We start from the raw sequence: 8,392 nt of genomic DNA on the forward strand, positions 1-8,392 counted from the left end.
TCACATAGAATTGCACTTCCTTGTTGATTAGGAATAATAACAAACTATTTAACCCTTCAACTGCTGACCATCATCATAAAGTGATAAAACCAGACCGGTTTAAATTTCGCTCCCTGGATCCCCTCCCCCCGGGAAAGGAAAGACTTTTTCACAGACAAAGAGGGAAAGAAAAGAAAGAGACAGACTTTCTTTCGAATCTCTTCCGCGATAAGCTAAGATTGGCCCAACCATGCAAAGGCGATGTCGAGCACTCACTATAATTATTTTCAAAAAAATTATGAAAATTCTATTCTTGCTGTGATTAGTATCTTCTTTCGAAAAAAAAAAAATCAAAATCTCAGAATTTAAATTTACGATCATTTCATCCAATATTTTTCTTTTTGGAGGACGATGGAATTATATGGGTAGGCAGGGAAGTGCAACATTTGCAGCTGATAACCGGCCAGACCTGCCTGTTTGCTGCAGAGGGAGAAGGGTATCACTACTTTATTAAAAAAGAGAATTTGACGGTACATGCAAGGAATTAGTGCCCAGGACCATTCCGTAACAACCCGATCTCCATCGGACGGTTCACGGTCGTGGTCGCGTCTCTACAACAAATGAACAGCCTGGAGCAGCGCGTGGGCGGGAAACTATGGAGGCTGGTGGGGGGGACGCTGCTCAGCCGGAGACGGGGAAGGAGGGTGGTCAGGCTTCGCGGGGTGTCGGGACTGCACCGAAGTCTCGCTCCTGGGCGGAGGTTGCGAAGGGAGTCCCTCGGCAGTCGGCGTGGACGAGTCACCGGATGCCCCCTCGGGTTTTGGTAATGCTGCGGAGTACGTCGGCCGAGGTGGTGGACGTTCCTGAGGAAGAGCTGGAGGGGAGTCGAGCGGAATGGCAAAGCACGACCGTCATTGTGAGGAGCTTGGGGAGGCCTGTTCCGATTGACTGGGTGGCCAGGGAGTTCAAACGGGTAGGTCGTTTGGACTATAACGTGGAGTGTTTCTCGTTGATGGATGGCTTCATCGCCGTCCGGTTCGCCAAGGAGGAGGATCGTGAGGCCGCTCTGAAGAACGGTCCATGGTCGGTGGCAGGCCAACTTCTGGCAATGGAGCGTTGGCGACCCAATTTTGTGCCCGGCGTTGGGGGTATTGATCGGGTGGTCGTCTGGTTGCGTCTACCACGACTGCCCCTGGATTATTGGAGAAGGGAGACCATACTTAGGATAGCGGCCAGCGCCGGAAATCCCTTGGCCGTGGACGGCTTCACGGAGCAGGGGGGACGGTATGGCTTTGCTAGGGTGAAGGTGGAGCTAAATGTTTCGAATCCTCTCAAGCCGGGTATCCTGGTTAGGGGGAAATATGGGGGTGCCGAGGAGACCTTTTGGCAGGGGTTTATCTATGAGAACCTCCCTGCTCCTTGCTCGAGGTGTGGGCGGATTGGGCACTCGTCGTCGGAGTGCGGTTATCCGTCCTCGGTGGGTGGCGAGGCGGAACCGGCAGTGGACCGAGGGAAGGAGAAGGAAGGTATCGGGGCGGATCTCCCGGAGGTTGAAGTGAATACCGGTGGTCCTGTCCCGGAGGAACCATCGGCCTTTGGCCCGTGGTTGGTTACCAATCGCATTTGGCAACAACGGCCGGCCAAAAAGATGCCGCGGAAGAAGGAGATGGCTGGGTCCGGGTCCCGGCCGATCTCGACGGCCACTCCTCCTTGTTCCGGTAAGGGTGGAATGGGGGATGGGTCGGGTTCTTCGGTCTCCCCGATCGACCTGGAAGCTTGGCAGATGCCATCGAAGGTTGCCCGGCGGAGGACTCCGGAGAAGGACGTCACGGCGGCCGGGGCGGGCAAGGGTAGGGCGGGCCCGAGTCAACCCACCCAGGTCGATGGCGCTGGTCCGAGCCGACTCAACCCGTGTCTTAACTTGGAGGCGGGCCAGGGTGTTTGTGGGCTGGATGGTGTGTCGGACCGGGCTGTGGACAGGCCAGGCCCCTCAGCGATGCAGTGCCTCGACGGATTGGGCCCGAGCCCGAGGAAGCGCTCCAGAAGCCCAAGTCGGGCTCTGGGTACGGGAGGCAAGGGTTTGAAAGGGCCGGTCTTCTCCGTCGGGGGGACCCGTCCTCTGCCAACGGCGAAGGCGCGGTCGGAGCTTGACTTCCGACGCAGGAGCAAGAGCTCCCCTCCTCCCCTCTCGGCGGCTCGTCTCCGACCTCCGCGGGCGGAGTGTGAGTCTAGGGGTGGTGGCGAGCATGTCCGGCGTGGTGTGATGGCCCCTTCGACGAAGCTAAATCGTGCTATCTCGGCTGCGGCGAAGCTCTCGGAATTGGGGATGATGGCTCCGGTCGAGGCGACCGGCAAGGAGGGTCGGTTGGATCGAGTGGGGAATCGGGAGTCCGGTGACAGTAGTGAGCAGGTGAACCGAGCCGGCAGCTCCAAAACGTCTTCACAGGCTTTTCCGGCTCACCTGGCTCGGGAGGAGGGAGGTCTCTCTGGTGTTGTGAAGATGCTGGGTGCCGGGAAACAGGTCGCCAGTGAAGTTGTGGGCCGTACCAAGTCTCTTCCAGGAGGTGGGCTGTTGGAGGGGCCTGTGGAAAATGGTGAAGTTGCCGGGGACTCTCCGTGCCAATTAGCACAACCGGGCTTCGGGATGGATCGGCAGGGTATTGTGAATCAGCTGTTGGCAGCAGCTAAAGGGGCGAGTCTTGCAAAGTTGGAGAAGGTTGGTGCTATGGAGGAGGTGGTGTTCCATGATTGCAATCCCGGGGTAGGGGGTTGTGATGCATCCTTGGGTGCCCAATGAAGGTTATCTTATGGAACTGTCGTGGCGCGGGGAAGCCTTCTTTTGCCCCGGCCTTTCGGAGGATTGTGCAGTTGCATAGACCGGAGATTTGTGTACTGCTTGAGACCCGTTTATCTGGGAGGAGCCTTCAGAAGGCCAGGAGGGCGATACCTCGATCGTGGGGCTTTTATGCTGTGGAGTCTAGCGGTTTGTCGGGTGGTATCATTGTTACGTGGATGCAGGGTGCTTGTAGTTTGGATGTGTTCCATGTGTGTTCTCAGGAGGTGGTTATGGTGATCTCGGAGGGTAGTGGAGGTTCATGGGTGCTTTCTGCGGTGTATGCCAGTACTGACTTCAGGGAGAGACGGATACTGTGGGATGAGGCCTCTCAGTTGATTAGTCAGGGGTACCCTATGTTGATGGCTGGTGATTTTAACTGTATTGTTGATCCTCAGGAGAAGAGGGGGGGGAGGCCTTTCACATTTGAGAGGAAGGTCATGGAGTTCCAGGACTTTCTGACCTCGAATGGATTGATTGACTTGGGGTTTTCTGGGTCTAAGTTCACATGGTGCAACAATCAGCAGGGCCAAGCTAGAGTATGGGAGCGACTTGATAGAGCCTGCGCGACCGCTGGGTGGATTCAGACATTTCCGGACCATCATGTGAGCCATCTGCCCAGGATTGCGTCGGACCACAATCCAATACTGGTGAGTACAGATTCCTACTTTCCAGTTCATGCCCCTTTTAGATTTGAAAAAATTTGGCTCTGTTATCCACGGTCATGGGAGGTGGTGAGGGAGGCATGGAGTGCTCAGGTGAGAGGAGATGCGATGTATCGGGTGTCCCGGAGATTGGAGCTAACAAGAAGACGTCTGAGGAGGTGGAATCGTGAGGAGGTGGGAGATATCCTCAGGAGGATAGAGGAGTCAGAGGGGGCCATAGCCAGGTTACACGCCCAGGAGGATCAGGGGGGCCTTGCGGAGGAGGAGCTGGGGGACCTCCGATCCTTATTGGCCCTGCATGACGGTCTACTTAGACAGCAGGAGACATTCTGGAGACAGAAATCGAGGGTACAGTGGATTGTGGAGGGGGACAGAAATACGAGATTTTTTCATCAGGCGACGGTTATCAGGAGGCACCAGAACAGGATTAGAGTCCTCCGGGATGAGGAGGGGCAGCTGTCGGAGGATCCGGAGATGATCCAGAGGATTATGGAGAGTTTTTTCAGGGCCAGGTGGACAGAGCAGTCTACTGTTGGGAGCCTAGCAGCTATACCTCCGCCAGTGGGCAGGGTGTCACAGGAGGAGACAGTAGCTCTGATTAGATCGGTGACGGAGAGGGAGATTAGAGAGGCGGTGTGGTCCCTCAAGGGGGACAAGGCCCCTGGGCCGGATGGCTTCCCACCCTTATTTTTTCAGAGATATTGGATGGTTGTTGGGCGCGATGTGACGGCAGCCATACAGCAGTTCTTCAGTACAGCAGTGATGGCAGCAGACTGGCAGAGGACCTTCATCACTCTGATACCGAAGCGGCAGGATGCTACGGAGCCAAGCCATTTTTGTCCGATTAGCCTTTGTACTACTCTGTACAAGGCTATAGCGAGGATTCTTGCCGCTAGGTTGAGGGAGGTTCTTCCTAGGCTTATTAGTCCGGAGCAGGGAGCTTTTTTGGAGGGGCGGAGTATCTCGGATAATGTGATGATTGCCCAGGAGTTTATGTTTGATCTTGACAGGGCTCCGATGAGGAGGAGCTTGATGGGGATCAAGCTTGATATGGAGAGGGCCTATGATAGGGTTCGGTGGGATTTTTTGCAGCAGTCCCTGCAGGCATTTGGTTTTCATGAGACTTGGATCAGGTGGGTGATGGGCTGTGTCCGTGTTCCTTCTTTTGCTATCTTGGTGAATGGCTCACCGTCCCACTTCTTTGTGTCTTCGGGGGGGTTACGTCAGGGCTGCCCTCTATCTCCTCTTTTATTCATTCTCTGTGCAGATGCGTTGTCCAGACTCCTACACCAGGCAGTGGCGGCTCAGGAGTTGGAGGTTTATAGACCGACGGTGGGGGCTGCCCCGATATCCCACCTGCTTTTTGCTGATGACTGCTTGCTTCTTGCCAGGTCATCGCGGCAGGCGGCCCGGGTTATTTGTCAGATTCTTCGGGATTATTGTGCAGCTTCGGGTCAGCAGGTCAATTTGGCCAAGTCTGCTGTTACTTTTAGCCCGAAGACCAAGGAGGCGGTGAGGCGCCCTATATTGGAGATCCTGGGAGTGGGTGCGCAGGTGGGCAAGATGGTTTATTTGGGGGTCCCTCTTTCGGGCCAGCGGTTACGACGCGGGGATTGTACTTTCTTGGAGCTCAGTATCAGGCGCAGATTGGAGGGTTGGCAGATGCACTCTTTATCTATGATGGGTAGGATCACTCTGGTTCGTTCAGTTCTTTCCTCTATTCCCATTTATCTGCTTTCCAATGCCATTATTCCAGTTACTGTTCTGAGGTCCCTGGAGCAGTTATTTAGGAACTTTATCTGGGGGAGGCACAGTGGTAGAGGTGGGGTCCACCTGATGGCTTGGGATGTTGTATGCCAGCCGACTAGTCTTGGAGGTTTGGGGGTGCAGTCTCTGGTAGCGAGGCGGGAGGCCTTAGTGGCTAGACATGCGGCGAGATTTGTGCTCGAGCCTGAGAGCTTGTGGTCCTCATTGATGAGGGCCAAGTATGGCGACTTGGTTCCCGGGGTGCGGGGTGGTCGGCACCATTCCCCGGTTTGGAGGGAGATGTGTGCTAGAGCCATGCTGGTGCTTCCGGAGATCAGATGGATCATAGGTGACGGACGCTCTGTTGATGTGCTGGAGGATAGTTGGGTGACGGAGCTGCCGCTTTGTCGGTTGCCGACTATGGTGGACTCGGCGAGATTAGCGGGCTCCAGGGTTAGTGACTTGTTGTCTTCAGAGGGGGGACGGTGGAGAGTGGAGTTGATTCAGGAGGTTTTTGGGGAGCAGCTGGCGGAGTCGGTTCTAGCTCTTCCGGTTCCCTCTGGGGGAGGGGTTGACAGACTAGTGTGGTTGCCGTCCGGACGGTCGCGGATTCGAGCTAGAGATCTTCTTGCCTTGGTCAGGTCGGAGCCAGCACGCCAGATTGAGGTTGGTTGGATATGGAGGCTGCGGATTCATCCTCGGGTGGCGTTATTTATTTGGAAGGTGGCCTGGGGTTGCCTTCCAACGAGGAGCTTGTTAGTGCGACGTGGCATGATGATGTCTCAGTGCTGTGAGGAGTGTACGGTTATCGAGGAGTCGACCGAGCATGTCCTTTTACAGTGTCCCAGAGCCCGGGAGATATGGAGGAGGTCACCGGTTCCATTACCCGACTCGGTGGTTTCTGTGCAGGATATGATTCAGCTGATGAGAGCATCCATGCGGAGTCCTAGATTGGTCGAGGCAGGGATTTTTGTGGCATACTTGTCCTACTATATCTGGTTGGATAGGAATGCCGGTCTGTTTGAGGGGAGGAGGTCGCATCCGAGGACGGTGGCGGATAGAGCGTTGCTACACGCGAGGGAGGTTATTGCGGCTTCCGTTGGGTTTTCTTCTGGGTTTGCCAGGGACATCTGGGGTACCCCTTACGCTGTTTCAGCGCCCCGGTTTGCCCATGTTTCTTGGGTACCCCCACCCCTTGGCTATCTCAAAGTAAACTTCGACGGGAGTCGGTCTCTGGATGGTGTGACTGGAGGTGTTGGGTTTGTGATCAGGGACCATCTGGGCAGGATGATAGCAGCAGGTGGTAGGCGGGCGCCAGGTCTTACTGTGGTCGGTGCAGAGCTACGGGCTGCGTGGGAGGGCATATCTTATGTATGGCAGGTTTTGGGGGTGGAGCGGGTCTACCTCGAGGGAGACTCATCCGTGGTCATTGACTGGCTCCGAGGGGCGGATCGGTTTGGGGATGGTCACCCTCTCATCCGAGAGACCCGCAGGATGATCCAGCTGATGGGTGATTGTCAGATTGGTCACGTGTTTAGGGAGGCGAACAGGTCCGCTGACTGGGTCGCCTCCTTTGTTGCTCGGCACTCTGGAGATTTTCTCTGGACGGAGGCTTCAGATGCCCCTCATCCTTTGTATCTTTTACTTTCTCGTGATATGGCTGGTTGTACTCATGTTAGATTTATATGAAATGAGTAGCCGTTTTACCAAAAAAAAAAAAAAAAAGCAGCGCGTGGGCCGTGGGCCCATCAGACACAGCAACTCCGGTCCACGACAGAATAATCGACCGGTCAATGTCTCCGTGATCCAGTCTGTTCCCTGTCATCATCTGGCCGGATTTTGCTCAGAAGCCAATGATCGGCGGAATCAACAGCCCAGGATACAATCGATAGATTTGCGGGTCAACTTAAACGATGCCCTCCGGGAACCAAGATATCGGGTGCCACGACACAGCCCATGTGACGATTCCCCGCGCTTGTCCCCCTCGTCGTGGCATGGGCCGAGGAGCGACCGGCCGACCAACGTGAGCTGGGAGAGGTCACTCAAGGACCGGTACCAATAAGCTATCGCTGGGGCACCAAGTCTTCCTTCGAATGAAATCATAAACAAACAGAGGTCACATGAAGCCTGATCCCACCACCCTTTCTTTTTCCTTCTTTCCAAGTGGAACCGATGAATAATGCTATTTAACCTTAACTCCATATGATACATATGCGGTCCTTCTTCATTACTGGAAGGAAAGCTATGTGGTCCGCCGTCAGAGGCTGAGATGCTTGTAGCTCCATAGAATAAGCCATCGAGATCGGAGAGGGATTCAATCATCAAGCAGGTCAGCATGCAGCCTCGCTGGAAGAAAGGAAGTTTTTGGCTGCTGTGTAGACCTAGCCAGCCTTCATCCCAAGGAAAGAAGACATCCATTCATGTGGATATATCATTGTCATCACAAAAAATGCTGAGGATTAAGTAGATATATATATATATATATATGTGGATTTGATTATTTTTGGCATCAAAGACCATATACCACAATGTATTCCATGCGCCAAGAGTATTGCACGTTTTTCCTAGGAATCTGTTGCTTGGTGGCAGAGTAATGCATGAGAACCAATGAATGAATTCAATAATTCAGATGGTTTTATTAAGTTTTGACTTTCGGGCAGTTATTCTACTGTATTGGAGGCTAAGACTTCGGGTGAGCCGCCGTCTAGTTAGCAAGATGGTGGTAGCATTGGTATTGTATTAAAAAAAATTTCCTAATTATTCAACCCTCGTCAAATTTAATGTAGAAATATTATCAGACTCGTTATGGATCATTTTAGCTATAGCGGATAGATCTGAATAGGATTTTTGAAGCAAGATCTACTTTCAAAGATTATAACTTTCTCATCCAGTTTTCACTTTCGGCATTCTAGGTACTGTAACAAAACTTTCAATGAATACCGCAAGGGTGCAACAACCTCTAAACGCTGCATGATATCGATGATTGGATCTTGAAACGAATCAGTCAAAGTAGAAATTTTCTTTTCAACAAAAATTTCAATTAAATATACATCCAGACGAGAGAAATCGAGCACAATCAATGATGGAGATAAATTTGGTCTAAATGATCTTCAATAGTTTAGGATATGTTGGATTGGGAGAGTTAGACTTTAAAATGAGAATAAGAATG

Source organism: Phoenix dactylifera, chromosome 9 (genome assembly GCF_009389715.1).
Source record: "Phoenix dactylifera cultivar Barhee BC4 chromosome 9, palm_55x_up_171113_PBpolish2nd_filt_p, whole genome shotgun sequence".
Classification (NCBI taxonomy): Eukaryota; Viridiplantae; Streptophyta; class Magnoliopsida; order Arecales; family Arecaceae; genus Phoenix; species Phoenix dactylifera.